Source organism: Dreissena polymorpha, chromosome 11 (genome assembly GCF_020536995.1).
Source record: "Dreissena polymorpha isolate Duluth1 chromosome 11, UMN_Dpol_1.0, whole genome shotgun sequence".
Taxonomy (NCBI): domain Eukaryota; kingdom Metazoa; phylum Mollusca; class Bivalvia; order Myida; family Dreissenidae; genus Dreissena; species Dreissena polymorpha.
In genome coordinates this window covers 69,002,782-69,029,383 of record NC_068365.1, presented here as the reverse complement: position 1 = coordinate 69,029,383, position 26,602 = coordinate 69,002,782, and the positions used below count along the sequence as shown (strand labels likewise).

The 26,602-nt window shown below is 35.0% G+C and overlaps 1 protein-coding gene across 4 annotated transcripts in view; it reads left to right on the top strand.

The window, feature by feature from the left end:
* Nucleotides 1–26,602, top strand: part of LOC127850667 (uncharacterized) — a 61,645-nt gene that overhangs the window by 17,751 nt on the left and 17,292 nt on the right. Inside the window, exon 1 of one of the 4 annotated variants that reach the window (XM_052383844.1) lies at nucleotides 24,509–24,581. The exons of the other annotated variants lie outside the window; for them this stretch is intronic. The gene's annotated coding sequence lies outside the window, so the exon portion shown is untranslated. Of the gene's footprint in view, nucleotides 1–24,508; nucleotides 24,582–26,602 lie in introns of those variants that run through there. 4 annotated transcript variants of the gene reach the window in all.

Below are 26,602 nucleotides of genomic sequence, written 5' to 3'. Positions count from 1 at the left end.
TGCCCGTATTATTAATAATACAATTATTGCAGGAACGACGCTTTTCGCCCAAAATGTATTTTCGATGAAAAACAACTTCCTTCAAACGAAAAATAGGATACACACGGAAATGGTCGCCCCTAGTATGCCTGTGCGGACTAACCATTTTAAAATGGGACGACAAAGTTCGCACATGCATTAAGTACCATATTACCAGAGCGCGGCAATAATACAATGTATAGTAAAATGAAATGAGCTAGCTAAACGCATACGCATACATGCATACGTCAAATAAAACCATTTCGCAAAAAAACTTAACATGGCTAATCAGCATTAGTATTACATGTATCTTCATTATTATCAACAAAGATAACAAAACAACAGACAAACGCACGGACGGTTTTGTAAAGGCATACAGAATGTGTGAAATTATTAGTATACACAAACAACGGATACTTTTTACGATTATGACATAAAATATTTAACGGGGACACATTTCAAACTGGCGGAAAATATTATTCACGGTTACGAGCCCATGGAAACAAAACAATGTAATAATAATTTTTTTTCAAATGTGTTGTTATCCGGTATTACTACATATTTTAAAACACTACGCGTTTATGTGTTATCTAAATGCAAATGTGTCATAATTACAGCAACTACATTGTTTTCATAACCATTATTGTATATATAAAAATGCATTTGTATGTATGAATGCCATGACGTTTTCAATGGCATATTCTAATATTTATGTTATTATTTTGATTAAAACGTTTAGTGAACAGCACGAGTAAAAACTGAACGTGTCAAAACAATACGAAATATTTGAATAATTGAACCTCGCTCAGGGAAAACGGGGCTTATTACATGTGCGAAAAGTGACGTCCCAGATAAGCCTGTGCAGTCCGCACAGTCTAATCAGGTACAACACTATCCGCTTAAACGAGATGTGTGCAAGGGAGAAATGAAATACAAATAAAAATACGCACTTGATTGCATTAAGTCACGTTTTCCCAGAGCGCGGTTATTTCATTATGTTTTAGTATTGCATCTACTCGGAAACACATTGAGCGGTTGTAGCAAAGTTTGAAGAAAGAAGAATTTTGAATTTTCGTTCCAATACATTTTTTTTATCGGTCAATATACAATTGAATAACTATGCGAAGAAATTTAAACATGGTGTTAGTCAGAGTTGTTTTATTGCCACGCATGCTTCAACAATGATGGCTCATTGTATGATAATAATACAAGTTTAGCCACGTGTTTTAACAATGTATATATACTAACAATTCATGCTATAAACGACATGGACATAAATACCAACTTTATACTTTTCATAAAACGGTCTTTACGTGATCTTCGGACCTTAATGCCGAGGTCTCATACCCTTCACGGTTGCGCACCAAATTTGATATTGGTGTTTCATTATGCATTTTAAATAACAGTAGGACCGCCCGGCCGTACGTTTTCCCGTCCAACCACATTTGACAGAATTATTGCGCTTTGCCTATCTACTCTTGTTCCACTCTAGAATACGGTACACTCATTATTATTCTAATTACATTAATTTTCGTTAATTTCGTGGGTAGATCGATCAACGTATATGACACAAATACGTCGGACAATGACCGACGCAAATTCCTATGTTTCGTTTCCCGAAATACCGGAAATGAACGTGTCTAAGTAAAAAGTCTTCAACGAAATTCCATGCCGAAGAATATAAATGATATAACAGTATAATCCCCAGAATTGTGTGACCCTAACGTCGGAAAGCCTAAACTGCGTAACGGATTCGGCTCAAACTTATACAGCTGAAATATTATTTGTGTAAGCAAGTCCTTTGTAACGGACTTATGGATTGCCTGTGTCAAAATACGTGTCTTGGGGTCATTAATGTATCTGATGCAATTACTTACGTGTTTTTAAAAGTAATAAACGTTTTCCCGCGCCAACCGTGTCCTAATTGACGACCCGTTTTGTTTTCCCGAAAACACCGACAACTGAGTAAGACGAACAGCGAACAATCCCGCTTTGAAGCGACACACTGCAAAATCAGTATTATTAGTGGGGCATTAATTGTCGTTGATTTCTTTGATTGACCTATCCGAAAATTAAACACGAAATTCCATGCCGACGAAAATAAATGATGTTATAGTATTGTACGAAGAACGCCAATGATCCAGAGGGACGCATCATTTTGACGGGAAGAATACATCACAAGACTAAAACATTGATGGCACACCGAAGACTTAAACAGTGTAGCTCGCAATATATGTTGATGGGTGTGTGTGTGGGGGGGGGTGTAACAACATAGTTTGTAGCGCTAACCCAAATCTCGGTGATTAACTAAAAACGCTCGAGGTGGTGTTCGCCTTACCTTCGGCAGGTACCTGGTGCGATACCATCCCCACAAGTGCCTTGAATGATAGCAGGTATTGGTTCTAAATAGGAAACGGACTCGATGAAAGTGTCTGAAAAAGCCTTCGAACTAGGGACATTTGAATATAATATAGCTGAAATAAATAGTTTAAGCTAAACTAAGTACGGTATAGCTTTGAATATCGACGAGGTGCGCTGTTACAAAGCGGGTTTCGGCTACAACATGCATGGTGTCCCAAACAGTTAAAAAAAATATGTTTACTTTTATTTTATTGTAAAACAAATGTATATGGATAATTTTGCATTTGATGCGGTACTTTGTATAAATATTTATTTTGTAAAATTAGTATGCATGCATTAAATTAACATTATACGATAGCCATGAACAGTCATTATGGTTAAAATAGACGATGCGTTTGGTACACAATCACGTTGGTGCCATATCATCGTTTTGTATTCGTGAGAATTAGCGAATGGCGGATTTTAAAGAAGAATTACTAGAATGGGTATTTGCCTTTTTATTTTAAAATCAGGCGCACTCATAGAAAACCGGGCTTAACGCATATTAGTAGAGTGCCGTCCCAGATAAGCCTGTGCAGTCTACACAAGCTAATCAGGTACGACCCTTTCCGCCTTAACTTTATTTTCTTTTCGAAAAAGCTTCCTTCAAACAAAATAACCCATACAAACGGAAAGTGTCGTCCATGAAGTTCGCAAAGGCTAATCTGGAATCAAACATTGCACACATGCATTAAGCCTGGTTTTCCCAGAGCGCGGCTCAAATGTTTAGTTAAAGCAAAACTTGTTACATTACATTATTTGTTCTCTTTGCAACCATGACAAATATATTAACAAACATATCAATATAATTTGAAATATAAATATTTATTTTGGACCAGATTTCCGTAACGGCAACGTTCGCGTTAACGCCTTTATTGTTTTTTATTGCGCAATGTTTTGCCAGGAACCCAACAAAATCATTTTCTGTGACGTCGATGGGACACAGCGAAAAGTATAATCAATGCATGAGTTAGAAATAAAAATAAACACATATTAGTGATTTCACTTTAGCATATTAATATACTGTGATATCTTCAGTCTGTCGTTCCATTATATTACTATGATATCTTGAGTTAGTAAATATATTATATTATTTAGATATCTTGAGCTAGTCATTATATCATATTTTTATGATATACTGTAAACGTATAGAAATTTGTCGGTATGAAATTTCGTGGTTTAATAAAGAACAACTAATTCGTTGACACGTAATTTCGTGGATTTAATTTTTTGGGGGAAGACTGGCCGTCATTACAATTTAACTTTTATTAAAACAGCATGAGTAATAACGAAGCATAATCTGCTAATCTGTGTTGACAGCAAGACTTGAGGTTAATGTGCACTGAAGCATGAACGTGTTGCCGAGTATTGTCGATCAGAGCGATAAAGCGGCGCACTTGTTTGTCCCCGCTCGCTTATTGCCATCAATGTAGTTTTGACAATATTTGCAATTCTCAGCGCAATCGATCCCCTAGTAGTAACAATTGAGTAATAAGGTCCCCAAAATACACGTGTGAAAACCGTTATGTCTCTTTTAACTTTAATTGACATATGTGATAAATCTGCAAACTGTTAATTTGACGCATCACCTAAAAGAGAACAATCGTTGATGTACAGTTTAAATACATTGTTTGATTTAAAACGTATTATTACCCAAACACTTATCAAGGAAACAACATATTGTATTAACATGCATAGCTCAATCAAACAATGTCTCTTTCAAAATGGTTGAAAACTTTTGTATAGATCCCTGTATAGCATGATTGCCCGACATGACATTCGGAAATGACCGATTTCGGATTACAAATGAATAAATAATCGTTGGTACTTAAATGTGTAGTTCAGCGGACCGACGAAATCCACGAAAATTCGTACCACACGAAAATAAATGGTTTTACAGTATTGAGTTAGTCATTCATTCATTTTACAATACCATCTGGGGTTAGTCATTCTATCATATCACTCTAATATCTTGAGTTACTCATTCATTATATTACTACGATATCTTAAGTTACTCATCCTATTATATTTCCTTGATATCTCGTTTTAGTGATATTTTGAATTATTAATAATATCATATTATATGATATCCTTAATTAGTCATGCTATTATATTTCTATGTTATATTGAAATATTTACTATATTATATTATTATGATGTCTTGAGTTAATCAGTCTATAATATTTCTATGTTAAATTGAATTATTCATTTAACCATATAACTATGATATCTTGAGTAAGTCAGTTTATCATATTTTATGATATCTCGAGTAAGTCCAATCCTTTTCCTTTCATAACTACGATATCCTCAGTTAGTCATTATACCATGTTATTATGAAACATTTAAAATGTCAGTTTATCATATTACTATGATTTCTTGAGTAAGTCAGTTTATCATATTACTTTGATATCTTTAGTTAATCATTCATTAAAATACTACGATATATTCCTTTAGTCATTCAATTATTTTACTATGATATCCTGAGTTAGTCATTCTATCATACTACTATGATATATTGAGTTAGTCACATATGACTGATTTAATTCTTTCAAAGTACTATGCAACCTTGAGCTAGTCATTAGTTTACATGTTTGTTACAGACTTTCAGACATGGACGCTGGAGTGTACACATGTGTAAAGGAGGTAAATGGCGAACGTCATCTTAATGACGTCACCGTGACTCTCTCCATCCTTCGAACCTGCAAGTACGAACTTTTGATAAGGATTGTTCAAGAAACAATCATCAAATGAACCTCTTTTCTAGAAAACTGCACACTGCACAGGCTAATTTGGGGCGACATTTTACGTACATGCATTTAGTCCAGTTTTCCAAGAACGCGGCTAAAATACCCACGGCCGCCACTTACACTGTCCGTACGGCAATTTAAAATTCACTTTAACTTTTCAGATTAAATTGTCTTTGTTACATTCAGTCTTTAATATAATACTGCATGTTTCAATACTTTTAATGCAAACATTCGTAAACTCGAAGTATTGCTTTGAACGATTATAATTGTATCCTTTTGTACGCAGAGTCACAAAATAACACTTACGATATCATTCCACTTGAGTGCGATGTGCGAGTGTCAGCCTTTGTGGGTTGAAGCCAGCACGCTTTTTATTGTTATCAGTGAAAGACTGCACAATGTTGAGTATATTTCAGTAACGACGTAATAACTATAAATTGCATAGTGTTAAAGCATTATTAGTCTTGGGTTAATATATTTCAATTATTTCTTGGATTGCAGATCCAACAATTAAAGATCCTATCGAATATTGATTTCCAATTTTAAATCGGTTAAAACCAAATCATTTAAGACGAAAGAGACAGTAATATCCAACGTTATCAACTAGAGCTCAAACGGGTAACTGAAAAAATATGCGGATCAATAAAATACCCGCGGATCCGGGTCAAAGTTTTTGCGAACGATACAGGTTCGAGTCGCTATTTACGAAGTAGACGATTATACGTTTGAAACAGTTATCTTCTTTATCAGTTTAAGCATTTGATCTTATTCAAGTTGAAACGTCATTTAGAGCCAACAGTTAATCTTAATTTGGCTTCTGCTCTTAAAGTAAGAGAAGCTTTTTTCTGTTGGACGTGTTATTTTGTTTTATACCTATAATCGCTATTTATATTAAAATATGTTGAAATTCATTAATAAAGTCATGTAATATTAGTTCAAATATTAAAACTTATATTTGAAATAACTTATTATAAAAGTAAGTTTATCAGGGTGTATTGCGGGTGCACAATGGGGTCCTTTATAATTCAGCCTCAAGCTCGGAACGAACACATACACTTCGAAATACACGAATGGAAATGCCTTATAAACGTAAAAGTACATAACCGGTATATTTCAGTAGTACAAAAATTTCTGAATATTTAAATCAAATCAGAAAACATGCGTATTTTACAGCGGACGGTTTGCTATAGGAACATACATGGCCTTTGTTACGAGGCTGGATTTCGAAACGTTGACACACCAGGTACTACAATTAACTGTGTTGCATAGGTCTTGACATATATGGGCCATGGTAGGTGTAAATGTCTGCAATGTAATTAAAAGTCATCTATATTATTCCAAAGATCTAAACATATATTGACAACATTAGGTTTTAATGTCTGCTATGTGCGTAGAAGTCATCAATATGTTAGCGTCTGAAAAAAAAAGCTAACAACCGATTTACTAAGTTCAAAGCCAAAAGGCTCATCCTGTGCTTGATTTAAATAGAGAATGCCGTGTGATATTCAATCTTATATACAAATAGTCTCTGTCATGTAGTTTGGCATAAATGTATTTTTTCCGCTCAGACTGTTCGCTGAATAAATCTTGTGTATAGAATAGTCTAGGGCGCTGATTTTATGGACTCTCTTAAAAAATTGCAAATGCGCAAAATGTTATAACATAGATAGATAGATAGACTTTTCAATTTGAGAATTAACCCACTAAATTAATGAATACTTCATGCCACAGAATAATCATGACGTCACACGAATAATCACGATGTCACAGAATAATGAAGATTGTGCAGAACCTATTTATGTCACAGAATAATCACGATTGTATAGAACCTATGTATCCTTAGTATGTGTAGTTAGATAAATACTAAGGCACTCAATTAATAATAATTAAATCAACGAAATCAGAATGAGCGTTCTACATTAAATACTTAGTGAGCACAAAGCATATACAGTATTCTTCTTGAAATACCCCCGCAAAAACTAACGCACGCGAAGAACAAAGTGTTGTCAAACGATCTTATGATCAAACCACAACAAATCGCGCTAGCAGAAGCCTACGCGTATAAAGTGCGACATTTCCGGTTCAACGGCCGCTTAACGCTGACCAAGTTTGTATATCATCTGCATCTCTTCGCACGTGTAGGAGTCGTAGCTCGGCACGCAGTACCCGTAACGGTCACTCAGGAGGAAAGTTCCTTCGCCGGAAAGCCTGATGCAGCAGAGTGGCGCGTTTGTGCCGTACTCGGTATCGCGCGCGCAGCAGGAGTCTCGGTAAAAGCCGCAGAGCTGCCCAAGCTTGAAGAAGTTCTTGTTATGGAAGTCGCGCTCAGCAACAGCCGGTTCCGAGTCTTGGCCTTGTGCTAGGGACCGTTCATTTTCCATGCCGACTAGTTCTGAATTTTGTTCCGCGTTCTCCCGACTTTCGTTGCGCTGCTGTCTATTATTCACGACGTCTCAGAGGTTGATCAACTTCTCGAGGGTTTCCACGAGATTTCTATTGGTGTCGCCAGTGGAAAGGATGTTCTTATTCGTATCGCTGCTTCGAGGACAATCGTATGCGGTCCACTGCCACCGCCGGAAACGGCGCCGGAGAAGGCTCTAGTCATACCATCGGCATGAGGGGAACTTCCGTCTCGGAGCGAACTGAAATCAGAGGGGGTAATCACGCGATAGTCAAGATGGCGACGTCTACGCCGAGACGGTTATTTTTCGCCGTTGTATACCCTTTATTACTTTTGTTTGTTTTTAATGACGCTCACTTTCCAGCCATATTGCTAAAAAGGTGATGAGCGTTTATTTCGTACTTTAATTCGCTTTATATATCGACTTTACACACCGCAAATTGTCTATGTGGAGCCCTAATTAGGTCATCCCGCTAAGAAATTTCGCAGCGAGTAAAGTCGAATTATAGAGCGAATATTTCGATTAAATAAAAACGCCAATAACTTTCTTGCAAATATGGCTGGAAAGTGAGCGGAATTTAGAACATTTATACAAGTAATAAAGGGTATAAAGTGGCGACAAATACCTACCTCGGCATGGACGTCACAATCTTGATAATCACGTGATTAAACCCTCTGGGAATACATATTTCCATGTTGAGATGGTTCTGTTCCTATTTATTTAAGTGTGTATTGAAATGAAATTGGTCAAATGTTTTTGAATGTGTGTACGCATATATTAGTTTAAACATATTTATTTTAACTCGATTGCACAGACAGCATAAAGTTTATTTGAAACGCTCTTAAATCCATTTCCTGGGACTAGAACCAGTACTTGCTGTCTATAAGCGAACTCTAAAGAACGATCCGACATTTGGGCTCGAACCCGTTACCTCCCGATCGTGGACACCATATCCACTACACCACTAAGACATGTATGAAAATATTCAATTTAAAATAAAGTTTTACAATATTGTTATGTGCTATAGTTTATTTCCATGTCTCATACGTCGCGAATCCAACAAATCGCCTTAATAATATTTATTAAGTTTGAAACTTTCTTTGGCGAAATTGCACAATTTCGTTGAATTAGGCAGATCATAACCAATTTAAAACGACGAAAAGGAATTGTAATAGTTAAATAAAAATCTATAGGAATTTTGAAAATGTGAGAACATTCCTTCGTTTGTTTCTGTTTTTTGCAATGTGATGAAAATCTTGGTATACAAATTCTTACAATAACTTTATTTAAATTAATGATACGATTTTGATCTAATGTTCTTATTACATGACATGAAATATCCCTACGATTTATTAGAGAAATTGCACTTGAATTACTGAATTTATCTTCATTGTAAGTACAATATCCTATATTATTACAATCAATACATAAATATTACGTTTTTTTACTATTAACAAATGTTGATAATTTAAGACAAGTGTGACAATGAATAAACTATACCTTGTCAGTGACTTTAGGAAAGATTTCACGCTTTCTTCGGAGTCTCTATACGCAGACACGTGACCTTAAATGGAAAACAATAATTGAGCCTCGTTGTGTGACAACTAGGCTTAATGCACGTGCGAAATGTTTCATCCAAGATCAGCCTGTGTAGTCCGCACAGTCTCATCAAACACGACACTTAACACCAAGACTGCATTTTCGTTTAGAAGAGACAAATTTAAACTTAAAAATTACTTAAAAACAAAAGTGTCGTCTATGATTAGCCTGTGCGGACATCACAGGCTAATATTTAACAATTCTTTAGGAAAATACATTAAGGCTCGTATTCACCAAACAATTCTTAGACTTAAGTCTAAGAATAAAGAAAATTCTTTAAATTAGAATATTCAAGAATTTCTTTAATGTTGAGTCGAACTCTGCAGTAAACATCTCTATCTATATTATTCTTTATACAGAACATTTTGTAAATGACATGATCACCAGTGGAGGCCTGTATATATTCAAACATTGAACACATTTTTCGTGGTTCTAAGTATTTTCTTTATTCTTAAGTCTAAGAATAGGTTGGTGAATACGGGCCTTGTTCTCGTTTTTCCAGAGCGCAGCATAATTTCATAAAACGCAAAAAGAAATATGAGGCAAATACTGTGGAAGTAAACATTAAGCAATCTAATTATTTATCGGATGAAGTAATGGGTATTTAACATTATTTGTTTAATCTTTTATGTATTGTATTCAGTGTAACAATTTGTCATTTTTGTATTGAGTTCCAGAACACAAGTGTCACATTTGTTTATTGTGTGTATCTTGTTCTTAAACAATTTGAATTATGGTCATCTCCAAGAGGATTTTACATTTATTTGAATAAAGTAACATTTTTTTTAAAGAAAACTATTCATAGATTTAAAACAACTACAATCAAACAATTACGCTGCCCTTTTATGCAAATATATCAATACAATTACCAGTATGTGACAAGGTAAATCACTAAAGCAAAATAGTATTATGTACGATCTATATGTTCGGTTATGGCATACAGCAAATACCTTTTTTCATAATTCATAAAAATTTCCATTTCAATTTGTCTACTCAATTGTTTTAAAAATACATGTTATTGTAAAAACAATAAACGCTTTTTTAATAAGTTAACTAAAATCTTTTCTCCGAATGAACAAACAAATCTATACTCTCGACCCATCGGTATATTCGAAAGGTCTGCATAAACTGTTTCAACTTGAAATACAAATCTTTGAATATTACAATATAACCTTACCTCCGAAGAACATTAACGTTATACACAGAACACGTGCTCATTGGCTTTAAAAACATATTTATTGCGTCCAGATACTCAAATATTTATATTCAAATTGATAAAACATTTCTTAACTCAACATCTCTTTTGAATATTAGTAATATAGTATGAGCTAATAAAATCTCGCACGATTATATCGAACTTTATCGTGATTGCTTGTTCGCGCACAAAATTGATGCGACTTTTGTATATAATCGGAAGGCAAAATATATAATTCTTTGCAGATATAACCAATTTAAGTATTTTCGTCAACAATAAACAAACACATATCTTTTGGCACTTTGTAATTATTTATTATGAAATATTCAATGTTTGTTATGTACGTATGACGGTTAAAAATCTACGTGACCTGAACAACGCAGCGATTCTGAAAAGTGTTTAAGTGTCTCATAAATAAGGATTGCGAATAAGACGTCATGCATATAAATGGGGCATCGTGTCGACCGTAAGCAACGACACGATCGCTCCAGGCCGTAAATAGTTCAGCGACCATTTACTATATCGAATATCGTTGAAGCAATATAATTTTCTTTTGTTGTCTTAAATTTCGAGTATTAAAATGTGCGTGATAGTGGTCGAGTTGTGGACTTGTTTAAGGTTGTTATACAAGTCCGCACAGCCTTATCAAGCACGATACTTTCCGCTTCTATGATTTCTGTCGTTTAAAGGAAAGGTCTTTTAAACGAAACTCATTGCCGAAATAGTCTACCCTGATACGCCTGTGAGGACTGCACAGGCTAATCTGGTACGACACTTCATGCATATGCATTTTAACCCGTTTTTCAAGAGCACGGCCAGATTAGTTTTATCAGCCCAGACTTTTGCTTAAAAAGGGAGCCAATTATTTATAAATGTATTTAAAATAAGACCATCAAGTTCATTGCAACGGACGTATGTGACACTGGTTCGACTACAAGCACGGTACGCTAGTTTGGAATTTATTATGTATACGTCATGGACTTAAAAATAATTCGAATACGTTTATACACAAATCATAAAAGAACTAAAACGACCACAGGACTTTAGGTGATTGATAAATATCAACTTCAATCCCAATTAAACCTGCGTCAAAAGGTCGCAATTGTTGTATGAGTAACGTAAAACTACTGCGGAAGAGTGTGGACACAAACTAGTACGTACTGTAGGTATTTTTATTTGAACCTATCACGTATTGTAGTTATTGTTATTTGAACTTTCGATGAAGCATTCGTTCTCCTTACGTACTTCTACTCGGACACACATTCAGTGGTACTAGTTACACGTGAAGAAAGGAAATGCCAAAGATGTTTGCATTTTCCTTCCGATATCGTGTTGTCAATCGGTCAATTGAAAACGGACTTATGCGTAAGAATAAAACCATGGCGTTAGTATCAGATGTTTAATTGCCACACATGCTTGAAAAATGATGGCTCATTTTATGAAAATAATAAAAACAACATCAACAACGTGTGTTTTACAGCGTATAATGGCGCTGCATGAAATGAACGAATAGTTATACAGAACAACTTGATAGCTCACATACAACTGTTGTATAACACATGCTATTATAAATATTGCTAACGGGGGTTGGAGGGAGTTTTGAGTGATGAAATCCGTCAGGGACGTGAATTCGAAAGTGGTATTAGCAACAGTAGGTACGATGTGTTTCGGTGATCTTCTAACTGGAATGAAGAGTACACCACACTGTTGAACTTCTATTGATATTTGTCGCGCTCAGGGAAATCGGTGCTTAATGCTTATGAGCAAAGTGTCACTTTCCGCGTTAATGGTATTTTTTGTTTAAATTAAGTCTGTTTTATGTGAAATTCCAGCTGAATGCACAGGGCAATCTTTGATCACATTCCACGCACGTTCATTAAGTCCTGTTTTCCCAGAGCGCAGCTTATTTTGAATGTTTATGCCCCTTTAAAGCGGGAGGCATTACGTAGTACGTATCCGTTTGACCGCCCGGCCGTACAATGGGTCCTTCCCACCTGATTTGACAGATTATGGCGCTGTGTCTGTCTCTTGTATGCACTATATAATATATGAGACTCGTTTGTCTGTCTCTTGTATGCACTATATAATATATGAGACTCGTTTTCGGGAAAACTTGACTTTATGCATTTGCAGTTCGTACAAGCTAATATGGTACGAAACTTTCCTTTTAAACTGAATGTTCGCTCAGAAGTGACTTCCTTTAAGCAAAACAATCAATAACGTCGGAGAGTGTCGTCCCTGATCAACCTGTGCCGGCTGCATAGGCTACTCCGGGACGAATCAATCAATTAAGCCCAGTTTTACCAGAACGAGTCTCATATAGTCCTCAAAGATAATATCCGATAACCCAAGTTGAAATGATCATACCAAGTAACATAAATGCAACGTGTTTTCAGGGATGGATTAATCGGATGTGGGTTTTGTCTTAAATATCGGAACTCATCACATTTGCAACTGCGCGATAAAAATGGGCTTTATTCCGGTGCAGTTAGTGTCGTCGCAGATTAGCCTGTGAGTCCCCACAGGCTAGTCAGTGACGAAACAGTCCTCTGTTTAAGGTATTTTAGGTTTACAGGAAGTCTCTTCGTAGAAAAACTTAAGTTTCGGCGGATAGTGTAGATATTGATATTCAATCAGGATTTAAACATGGCTTACTTTTGCAGATAATGTAATATACTTTTGTTGCATAATGATATATGCAGATATTATTTAGTGGTATTGTCAGGGACCACCATGGAAATAAGTGAAATCATTTTCACTTTTTGTGTTATCCCTGGTAATGGTTAGCATTTCATGGTAATATTTATTTATTTGAACTCGTATTTGTTATATTATGCCATGTATTACTTAACTAGTCTTGCATCCGTATTTGTTAGTATGTATCTATATGTTTGTATCTAATCATAATATGTGAATCAGTGCCAAAATAAAACTAAACTATACTAAATTGTTTATTCTTAAACGATCAGAAAGAATTGCCCACAATAAAAGGCACAGTTTTGTAGAACAAAACACACTTTCGTTTAAATATGTGCCGCGTTCTGGGAAAACTGGGCTTATTTTATGGGCGTAAAGCGGTTTCCTGGATTTGCATGTGCAGTACGCACAGGCTATTTCGGGACGAAACTGTCCGCTTCTATGGCATTGTCGAATAAAGAAGGGTTTTTTTTTCTATAAGAAAATACAGAGATCATCACCTAAACGGGATTGATACTTGCTTTAAACGAAACATACCATACACGCGGATCGTCCCTGCAAAGACTGGGACGACGCTTTACTCACGTGCATTAAAACCCGTTTTCACAGAGCGCGGTTCATTCATATTTCAGTCGGAATGCTGCATTACTTAACCCTTTTTTTTAATAAGCGAATACCGTATTCACCATGGATAAATCACTTCGGTCTGAAGCTCTATGGTTGCAATCTGCTTTGCACCAAAAAGAAATCAGGATTTATTTAAATTTAAATGTAAACCGTCTAGTTTTCGTTCAGTAGAGGCCTCATTTAAACGAAAAAAATAATAGAAGTGTAAAGTGTCGTTCCATATCAGTATGTGCAGTCCGCACAGACACATTGATAAAACCCTGTTTTCCAGAACGCGACTCATTTATAAAAAGTGTGATTTTGACGGGATATCCAGAGATCGATTGCGCGCAGATTGCGTTCCTTCCCAGCGTCAATTTACCGTTGACGAGACCGGCTGTTGCTTTGACTTCGTTGACCCCTCGATAAGGGGGTAGGGGGCAGTCCCGTGGGTTGGGAAGGACCATCCCAAGAACACGGGTAGGAGGCATCGCTGGCACAGTCTTCCAATAATACAGCAATATTATATTAGTCGCGTTCTGAGAATACGGGACTTTATGAATGTGCATTAAGTGTCGTTCCAGATAAGCCTGTGCAGTTCGAACATGCAAATAATGGTGGGCACTTTAAGCGTTAATTTGAATTTTTCTAAGAAAATACTTCCATTTTAATGACACATTCCACAAAAGCGGGTAGTTTCGTCCAGATGAGCCTATACAAAAGGAACAAGCTGATACGTTACGCACATGCAAGTCTCTTCTTTCAGTTTAGGCGGAAAGTGTCGTCCCTGATTAGCCTGTGCAGACTGCAGAGGCTCCTCTGGGACGACACACTGCGCTTTTGTGGAATTGTTTGCACATTTAGGCGCTCATTTGTTTGCTGATGAAATATGTGTATTACTTTGACGGAGTCATCTGTTAAAAGATCCGGCATTGAATTTCTAAGATAGGAAGCAATGTGGTTAATATTAATAAATAGAGGCCGCTTTTATGGTATTTTTTGTTTAAAGGAAGTCTCTTCTAAGCGAAAATCAAGTTGATGGGTAAAATGTCGTCCCAGATTAGCCTGTGTACATTTCGCACATTCATTACGCTCACTTTCCCCATTACGAGGCTGATATGAATTAGGTTCAGCGATCAAGGAATAGTGACAATTCACCAGAATCAATGGTATGCAGCCACCATTTAACGATCTGAATCTTCAAGACCGGAAATAATGCTGTGACGGCAACTTGATTTGCAATAAGTAAATGCTGTTTTATTGCAAAATTTGTTTAATTTGCATCATGTTTCTCGAATATGAGTGTATAGTTGTTTCGATCTTTTTTGTCTGAACCTTTAAGAATTTTTTGTTAATTTTTGTCGGGAAAAATTAAGTTTTCATACGGTTATTAGTAATGGATATAATCGGATCCTCAATATTATCAATACAATTCGTAAGAAGTTTTTATCCATAGTATTAACTCCGGATCGACACTTAATTTAAAGTATTGATTCAGTATTATCTGGACATCGAATGTCGTAACAAGTTTAATATCAATAATATAAATATTGTAAATATATACATTTATGACCTCTATAATTGTATATAACTATATATATATACACACACATATTGACTTGTTTCTTAATTCAACCCTTACGACGGACCACATGGCCACGAATTACTGACCACGCCCTCCTTCCAACGAAGAGACATAGATATTCGGCTTCGGTTTAGAGTACAGCTATATATACACAAATCGTGATTTTTTATAAATGAAAACTTCCATATTTTTTTCTATATTAAAATCTTCAGATTTTGAAAAAAACCTACAACTTTGGAGGTTTTATGATTTACAATTTCTGGCTTCTTTGCAATGTTAGTTGTGAACCAAATGCTTGTGCACGCCTTCCGTACAGAAATATATCATGTTATTTGTTTTGATAGAAGAGGTCCACAAAACAACCGTTTAAAACACAACAACAACGTTATGTTCATCATTTATAAGTACTCAAAACTGAAGGGTTTAAATTGTTCACTGGAATGAAATTCTTTAAAAAACGAGACCCATCTTTATCACATGAGCCGCGCCGTAGAAAACGGGGCTTAATGCATGTGTGTACAGTGTCGTCGCCTATGAGCCTTCGCACACCGCACAGGGACGACACTTAACGCTGTTATGCATTTTTTTATAAGAGTTGTTTCTTCTTAACAAAGATCCACTCTTGATGGAAAGTGTCGTTCCCTATAAGCATGTGCAGACTTCACAGGGTAACCTGCGATGCCACTTTGCGCACATGAATTAAGCCCAGTTTTCCCAGAACGCGACTCAATAATCTCATAAGATGCGGCTCGGTAATCATTTGAATTTGCAAACGTTTCGTTAAAATGAAGAATTAAAAACACTTCGGTCTTAAATAAAACAAAAGATAGTCTGCAACCCTTGTGAGCAAAAGAATGACATGCAATCAATATGTTATGAAATAAGAACATGTAAAAAAAGGTCCATATTTAATTTAATATGAAAACCATGTGAACGAAGAGTCGGGGACTGATAATATCAATAATTGGTAATGTATAGCTCTTCTCTTAAGTATAACCAAAAATAAATGATTTAATCGAGAGTCTACCGATATCCGATTACGTTTGTTTTGTGCTAAAACAGAGCTATATTTAGGGCGTTGAAATGTGACACCATTTCTTTTCTGTACAATCCTTTCATGTTAATGTGTGCGTATACAAATACCAAAATATCAATAGAAATCATCAGACCATTTAGTTTAAGTTCAGTAAATTGTGTATTGGTATATTTTGAATTGAATGCTAAAGTTAAAGCACTGGTGATTATATTTGAAGTATGAATTTAAATGTGTTGTTAATACTGTAGAGATACGTGAATCGCTGCTTTATATCCTGACGTTTATGTGTTCTTTTTATTGTTTAATCAACTCCAATGTAGCTATCTTAAGAAGACTGAACGTTGTGTTTGCAGGGAAACTTTAGGTAAGATTTACGCAGTTAATTTAATGCTAGTAAGGTATTCTATTATTCTACGTTTCATAAGTATAAAACATTTGAACGTTTACTAATATAACAAAACGGTAAAATCTGCAACTGTGTTGAAATAACAAAAATACACGTTGAATGTTGCGGTTTATTTTCATGTTCACTAGATAATACTATCTGAAAACCATATATGACTTTCTTGTAGGTATTTAACCTTAATATAATCAACGTCGTTATTGAATGAGTTCGGTTACATTCACAATAGAGATATTCTATTTCATAAAAAACTATGCATATGTATTGAACTATTTTTATGTGACTAAAATTATTAATAGTGAACTTGTAGTGCTTTTGTTTGATATATATAATATTGATATTGTGCCAGAATGGTCCCCTTTGTTCGATTCAAATAATACCTTTTCTGGAAAATATTGCAAATTAATCAATTGTCGCTCAATTTTATTTATTATCTGTGTTTCTCAATACCGAACACGTTTTGTAAAAATATTTAATTGCTAATGAATGCATCTGGAAAACGAACATCAATAGGTTATTAATATCAGAACAGAACACATCAGACAATATGAACAGTGGTTTGAAATTACTTAGTGATGAGCATACACATAGTGCATATCCTGCCTCATGTTACATGTGTTCTTGTAATACGGCAAATAAAGCTTGGAAACAGTGCATACTGCAACAGCGTTTCAAATATAATCGTTAAGTACTGTCATGCTGCTTGGAAGTTTGATACGATACGTCATTTACATTTTGATACTTTAATTATAATAGGGTGTATAAATCATTATAATATGACAAGTATATTTTCATCTTATGCTCTGATTTGTGTTTGTTTGTATCGATTATATCAAGAGACAACTACACAAAATCACAAGCAAAGTCGAAAAAAAGTATATCACTTACGCGAAATATCACACACAAGCGATTCGAAGTTAAATGGGTCGATGCTAGGATTATAACGTAACAATATTCTAGTGCTAAGTATTGACGGATACTTAATCGTTCGACACATGGTTACTAGTGACGGGGTATAAATGAGCAGACGGCTGGTCGGTGTTTAGTGAGTTCCTTGACTTCATTGAGTTACTGCCATCCCGCAGTTTACCGTGCCTTAAAAGAAAGATATATTAAATATGCATTCACTAGGTTTTAAAACATTTGTAAGAATAACATGAGCTGTATGTTATAACGTGGCTTTGCATGATTTGATTTCAGGTGATGCACGAAGTTAGTCCAATTTAAATTTTGAATCAAGTTGTAACTATTATCTAAATACGTATAACAAAACACAACAGTTTAATCGTTCGTTATTGATGTTTTTACAAAAGTATACACTAAAATTACTGTTAATTACAGTATAAACAAGTTTTGAAAACAAATTTGACCAAAAAGATTTTAAAGACAAATTCAGATTATTTCGCTTCTACTTACTGAAATTGCTTGTAGAAATGGCGGTTTTGAGAGTTAGTCATTAGTCAATCGCAACAAAAAATTAAGTGGCCAAACAGTTAAAATCAAGCCCTGGGGTAAGACCATGACTTGTAAAGAAGTGCAACAATGTGCGAATCACCACGCAATATAGCATGTTGGAAGCAACTATCATACAAGTCTGGCGTCTGTGGTTAGTGTTGAACCCTTTGTTCAGGTACATCTTACTCATATTACATGCCTAGATTTGTTTGCTTATACCCACATGTTTGCACAATTAGTTACAGCCATGTTAGTTAATTTCCTCAGTTTTGGCGATACAATATTTCATGTTTGCGTTTAGTCAAACACAGGTGTACCGTAGTTCAGAATGCGACTTGATTGTCTAAAGGCAATTATAAAATCTTCCTGATTCTTGAGATAACATTGAATATACGCAAGGATGATAGACGTTTAGGCTAGTTAAATACAATGTCTTTTGTTCGTTATTACCATTATAGCGCAACGGTAAATATATCTTCCTTGACATGGATTTTCTTAAATTGTTATCAAAGTACTCATCACATAAGCAATTGGGGTACATGTGTTGTTTCTGTTTTAATGCCACGAAGGTATATACAGATGAAGCAAATTGACTGGGTTAGCAAAAAATAACGCACCATAAATAATCAAAATGTCAAATGTTAAAGGATGTCATTTACAGATTTACGTTTCACATCGTGTATGCTTTTGTGTTCGACTGAAAAATAACAGAACAATTTTCACATGATATAAATGTAGCGTTTTAATAAAAATATACTCTAAATGCATGAGTTTTGATAATTTATCATCATGTAACATCGATAAATGTAAAACGTGCATTCCAGCTAAAGTGAAATTACATTTGGTATGACGTCTATAATAACTGAAATATTTTCAGAATGTTGGTAATTACTTCTTTTTTACAGCAGAGACCAGAAATGTTAGACCGTGGATACAATAAAGTATTCAAAAAATTCTGACAAGCATTTGTGCAAAATACTTAAATGTTAGCCACTTGTATCTGTTTGAAAATCAGCCCATCTGCCCCTAACAAATGTTCATATTAACTATTATCCCGCTATCTTGGACATAGTTTTACATTAGATTTGTGTATGTTTGTTGAGGAAAAAAACTTCTTTCGAATACTGTATTGTGAGGTTGAGGCATTGCGACATTGCCTCGACCGATAGAAGGTACAATGGTGCTTTTTCATCACTGGTATTTTTGCACATGTTTATTTAAAAGAATGGTCCGAATACATGGAGTGTCGATGAAACACTATTTCATACTTTATACTTTTTGAAAGTAAGACTTTAATCAATGTCGTTAATTTTGGAAGTCAAAGACCTAAGTCATAAACAATTTTTCGACCACCGCAATCCGTCTCATTTATTGCAGCCTCGACACAAACTGATCTGATTATTTTGGCGTTAAATAACACCGTGACAGGACTGCTCAATACAACAAACAAAATATTCCTCATAAATTGAGTTAAATGACCAGCTCCTTCGTCTGCCACTTGTGATTTACGATATGTTGTGGTAGATAGTGACTATATTGACAGTATCTGATCATACTGAAATTATCGGTGTATGCTGAATAAAGGGATAAATTAGTCTTGTCGACCTATGTAGTATGTTGTTCGTCGTATACTAGTATATGTATGTCGTATATATATATGATATATATGTCGTGCGTCATTTGCTGAGCGTCGCAAACGTTTAGTTTGTTAAGAACATTGTCAATCCAATCTTGTTGCAAGAATGTTTGTCTTGACAATATCTAGGCCGGATTTGAATCTGGGTTATATGCATACAAAACCTAGGTCACATGGTCAACTGTTATTTAAAAACAAACGTGTGTCTTCACTAGAAGCCAACATGTATTTCTAAATATTGACGGTACATGAACTATATCACTATATCTTTATACTGCATAGGCCAATTTCAAATCGTGGTCAAGTGCGTAAAAATTCTGATGAAACTTGGTCATATTGTTTATCTGTATAATTTGTTTGGCGAGTTGGATCATTGCAATGCTAAAAAAAAACTTACTAACAACTCTAGGGGCCAAATTTATGACTCATTTTTTTAAAATTTGTCAAAATATCTATCTTGAGAGTATCTTTGGCAAGCAAACAAGTGGGTCACTAGGGTCTAAACCCAAAGCTACCAAATCAAATCATGTGACTACTCTATATGCTAATTTTGGACTGAGTCTTAGTGAAACTTGGCCGGAATGTTAACGTAACATTCATACTCAAAATCAACCAATATTTTGCAAACTATTTCGTTAAATAAAGTTAAATACGTGTTCCTTATAGCAATACCCTAAATTTCAACCCTAGATAACGTATTGTAACATAGATCTAATGAGATATAAAACGTTCTTATTTTATGTTTTTTGTTGCACAACATTTTCCATTTAAATTTCCGGTAACGATATCTGTTTATACGACACACGAAGACACTCTATAAAAAAATAAAGAGATCATCTCCTTTGAAGGATTTACGCTAAGTATGAACTTGCTTAAAACGAAAAATCTCATACCGTCGGAAAGTGTCGTCCCTGATTAGATTGTGCGGACTGCACGGCGTAATATGGAACGTCACTTTACAAACATGCTTTAAGCCCGCTTTTCCAAGAACGCTACTCAATTATTGCTTCTTCTCGGATTCAGTGGTAGTAGTAACATGTGAAAAAAGAACACTTTTCTTTCCGATATAATTTTTTTATATCGGTCAATAAACAATGTATTTTTTATGTGTTTGAATTCAACCATGGCGTTGGTCCAAGGTGTATAATTTCCACGCATTCGTGAACAATAACGACTAGTTTTATGACAAAAATAAAAACTCAACCACCTGTGTTTTACAGCATATATGGCGCTGCATGCAATTAACGAAGAGTAATAAAGAAAAGAAACTTTCATAAAACTGTTAATTATCACATTGTATCATACATATTGCTAACGGAGGTTGGTATGAAATGTTGTTCGATGAAATCCGTACGAAACTAAAATTCGAAAGTGGTGATAGCAACAGAAGGTTCGATGTGTTTACATGATCTTCGAACTGGAATGAAAGTGCCCCGTACACCAAACTGTTGAAAACTAATTTTGATATGAGTTGCGCTATGGGAAAACGGGGCTTAATGCATGTGAATAAAGTGTCGTCTCATATTAGCCTCTGCAGTTTGCAAAGCTAATGAGTAACGACACTTTTTGCGTTGATGTTTTTTGTGTTTAAATGATGCTTTTTTCTAAGTGAAATTCCAGCTCAGTGCACAGGTCAATTTTTGAGGACACTTAATGCAAATGCACGAAGTCCCGTTTTCCCAGAGCGGGGCTTATTTTTGAGTGTTATGCCCCTATAAAGCGGGAGGCATTAAGTTGATTTTTATCCGTCTGACCGCAATGCAGTACAATTGTCCGTCCAATAAGATTTAACATAATTATAGCGTTTTGTTTGTCTCTTTTTTTCACTATAGAATGTATGGGCCTCGTTTTCTGTAAACATGGCTGAATGCATATGCAAGTGTAATTCATACAAGCTAATCTGGTACGACACTTTCTTTTCAAACTTAATGTTTGCTCAGAAGTGACTTCCTTTAAACACACAATTCCAAAAAAGGCGGACAAAAGTGTCGTCCCTGATTCACCTATACAGGCTGCATAGGCTACTCCGGGACGAAACATTACTCACATGCAGTATGACCAGTTTGTCCAAGCGAGACTCATATTTTCCTCAAAATTGTTCACATACAATATCCGAGTAACCGAGCTGAAGTGCTCGTCAAAAGTAGCATATATGCAACGTGTTTTCAGGGATGGCGTCATGGGATGTGGGTTGTGTCTTAAATATCATGAGCTCCTCTTATTTTAAAAAAACGTGCGATAATTTAGGCTCTGAGAAAACTTTGCTTAATTCATGTGAGTCTGTACAGGCTAATCCGTGACGAAACTGTCCGTGTTTGTGGTATTTTAGGTTGACATGATCCTCTTCGTAACAAAACTTTAGTTTAGTTGCAAGTGTCGACCTTGATTTTCAATGAGCAATTAAAAGTGGCTTACTTTTGCAAATACTTGTTTGCATACTGGCATATGTTGGAAGCATTAAGTGGTATTATCAAGTATTTCAATATTAATTTATGCGCTGAAACGATAAAAAGTATTGCCTACAATAAAAGGCTCAGTTTTGAATAACAGAACACACTTTCGTTTAAATATGTGCCGCGTTCTGGGAAATCTGTGCTTATTGCATGTGCATAAAGTGTTATCCTGGATTTGCATGTGCAGTACGCACAGGCTAATCAGTGACGAAACTCTTCACTTTGATAGAATTTAAAGGAGGTCTATTTTATAAGAAAATACAGCAGTTCATCGCTTTAACAGGATTGTCGCTAAATTTTAAATACTACACTTGCTTAAAACGAAAAATACCATACGATGGAATGTGTCATCTCTAATTAGCCTGAGCGGACTACACCGGATAATGTGTGACGACGCTTTACTCACAAGCATTCATATAAGTTTTCACAGAATACGACGCATGTATTTTGCAGCCGGATTGCTGCCTTTGGTAGTTTGTTTAATATATTTTTTGTAATATGCGAATAGCGTACTTACCATCACATTTCATTTCGGTCTGCAGCCCTAAAGTTGCAAGCTTATTTGCGAAAACGAATTCAGGAAAACTCATTTAACTTACATTTAAAAGTATAACGTCTTGTAGTATTTTCATTTTGCAGATGTTTTCCCTGAAGATCGTGACCACAACTTATTTTTTAAACACACAATTATAATTTTTCACTACCAGTGGGAGCAACAACGACCAAATTACACCAACCTCGGCTAAATAATATAGATTCAATAAAGTTGCTGGCAATTGATGGCAACTAAAGATTCTTATTAAACAAATATATGCACATGTATCAATTTTATTGTAATGCATATATTAATGGGTTGTAATAAACCTGCAAAATGTACATATTCATCGGTTGTGATGAACATGTGAAATGTATATATTCATCGGTTGTAATGATTATATGAACTGTACATATTCATGGGTTGTGATTAACATGCGAAATGTATATATCAATCGGTTGATATGAACATGTGAACTGTATATATTCTTGGGTTATAATGAACATGTGAACTGACAGATCCCCGAATTAACGCGTCCAAGAAAAAGTAGAACAGAAAAACTCGAAACTTCAAGCAGACGAAAATAATTAATTTTACAGCAACATGTGCGTGTATGTGTATTGTAGAGTGACAATCTCTTACATCTAGATATGTGCATACTTTTCTTCGGTTTAAATTGCAAGATTGTTATTGAACTGAATAGTATTGAAATATTCTATCATATCATATATCATGTACAATTATAACTACAACGTTTCGCACATTCTGATCAGTTACGACGCTTTCCGCCTTCACTTGATTTTCGTAAAGAAGAAATAGAAGCGTAAAGCGTCGTCCCAGATTAGCTTGTGCAGTCCGCACATGCACATTCATTAAACCTAGTTTTCCAGAAAGCGGCTCATTTATAGAAAGAATAATTTTAACGGGAAAATGTACCTTTGACGAGACCGACTGTTGGTTTGACTTCGCTGACACCTCGATGAGGGGCTGGAGGCAGCCCTGTGGGTGTGGAAGGACCATCCCTTGAACACGAGTAAGGGGTATCGCCATTACAATCTTCCAATAATACATCAATAGTACATTAGCCGCGCTCTGAGAAAACTTGACTTAATAAATGAGCGTAAAGTGTCGTTCTAGATAAGCCTGTGCAGTGCAAACAGGAAAATACGGGATGGCACTTTAAGCGTAAAGCTAAGAAAAGACTTCCTTTAACCGAAAAAATCCACAAAGCGGAAAGTGTCGTCCAGATTAGCCTATACAACGGCACAATCTAATCTGGGATGACATTTAACGCACATGCACGTCCCTTCTTTGTGAAATTACAGTAAAGGCGGAAGGTGTCGTCCCTTATCATGACATAAGTGAGATGGGACCAGCTCCATGAGTTTGCGAATACATGGTTTACACGTTACATAACAACTTATATATTAGTCATAATTTTACACGAACCATAGATAGGATCGATAATGTATTATTTTGTTTTCCGATACGTATTATGATGTACAGATGTTTGACAACTTTGCAATGTTTTCAACAACAATTCAAATTGATTGTATAGAAACCGTAACCCGTCTGCAGTTCATTGATTTGATCATATTGTATGCGCTTTCCTTCTTTATCGATATCGTATGATATTCGCGTTTAAGTTATCGGCTCGTAACAGGTATTGTAAACCTACCATGACGTCACTTAGTCACTATCGACCGATGTATACACATTGCCTTAACAACTGGAAATCCCCGTACAATCCACTTACTTTCGATTTCCCTCAAGACTTCAAGGGACAGTTACGATCAGCAAGTTTGAACAAATAAGTAAGTGATTTTATTTATTATTATTTCGATTCTATTATAAATTCTGTTTGTTGAGTCATGCGTTATGTTTTTCTGAAATATTAGAAGTTATACTAGAAGGTGGTCGACCGTGTCCATGTAATGGTTGCAAACATTTTTTCATTGTATTGCATTAGAAAATATTGAATTTCACGGTCAGATATAAACTGAGACTTGTCAACAATTAATAATGCATTCATATTTTTAAAAATTAAAGTTGAAGTAATTAGGGGGTGTTGTTAATACATACACATACTATTTAAAAAATGAAAATAAACAAACACATAGTTCGTTTCCATTAAAACTGATACATTACTAATTACGACCATACTTATTTACTCGCTGATAAAAATTGAAACTAGCAAAAGTTCGGAAGATTAAGTTAACCAATTTAAATGAAATGAAAACATAAATTTTTAATATAATGCATTACATTACATGCATATTGAGAACTTTTATAAACTATATACAACCGGTAAAACAAACAAATCTAAATTTGTCAATATAATAATTTCTATGTATATATTAACATTACCCATATGCATATATTAAAATGTTCGCCTCTAAATGCCCTCATCATAAACCTAAATTAAAATCAATATTTAACGCAGTATTTTCAGAAACAGAAATAAATATCTTTAAAACAGATATACTGCGTTTATTTTGTTGGTGAAAAAATATACGTTACATCAATAAGATCAAAGATAGCGAATGCCTTTTTTCTGCGCAGTTCTTAGCTTAATCAAGTCAATAACGGGATTTTGCGCCAGATGTTTCATTTATACTGTTTAGATAGTATTGATCGTATATCTATAGATACAAAACGTAAATACAAAATAAGAATGGAAATAAATCACCTATACATATTAGAAATACGTATACGCGCGTTCTTCGAGCAGATTTGTTTTAGGGGTTTGCCGGACATTGTTATTTGATGCGATTACTATTTGTATCGGAAATCATCATAATCGTGCACCAAAAGGTCAAAATGGTGGAATACTTCTTATCAAATTAATAAAAGATAGAATATATAATTGACATTGTTGAAAACACATAAAAAATCTAGTATTGTCATGCCATAGTAATATCGCCGAATATCATCATTTAAAATATGCCTGGTCAAATAACTCTATAGTTTCCCTAGTTTAAGCTATAGCGGTTATATAACGATTATTTTTTTCTGACCGCGAACTGACCTTTATTAAAACCTTGCGGGATGGAATGCAATGAATTTAAAATGAGATCATGACTTCGCTGCTGGAACGACTGTGTGTTAACAACTTAATTACTTTAACATGTTTAAAGGTCAATTTTGAAAACAATTGAAAGTATTTCTCTCAAAACGAAAATCATGAAAGCTAACGACAACACTTATATGATATAACATGTACTCGTGCATATAATGCAATATGGCAGGAATAACTTAATATGTCAACATAGCCTTAAAGTACAAACGCTCTGGCGATAACAATCTGCTAAATATAAAAGGACTTAAACAAGCTGTATCGATGACAAGAGTAAAACGCACCACTATACATCTTTTAATGAAATCCACGCATATTTGGATTTAAGTTTACCCTATACACCACACAATAGAAAGTCAATTGAATTTCCTGTTAATGTAAATAAGATTGCACATTTTTTATTTCGAACGGTTTTGTTTTTATAAACACACAAAAAAAATCCATGCTGTTTTTCATTCTGTCCAACTAGCGGTACGTTTTATTCTAATTGTAATGCACGCTTACAAAGGTCAGCTAAGATGAACAGCTTTGTTATACAGCTACGCAGTACAACCGAGACTTTAAAATATCACTCATAATGCATAATTTGTTTGCTTTAATAACATTGAATGGGTCTCCATGATAATACACTATTCTTGTCGAGCCATGCAACGATGTATATTGGTAAACACAATTACTGCAAAGTTACGTGGTAATTGGTATATTTAGTTACATTTTAAGACCAGGACAAACAACATGTTCGTAAGGAAAAATAAAAGT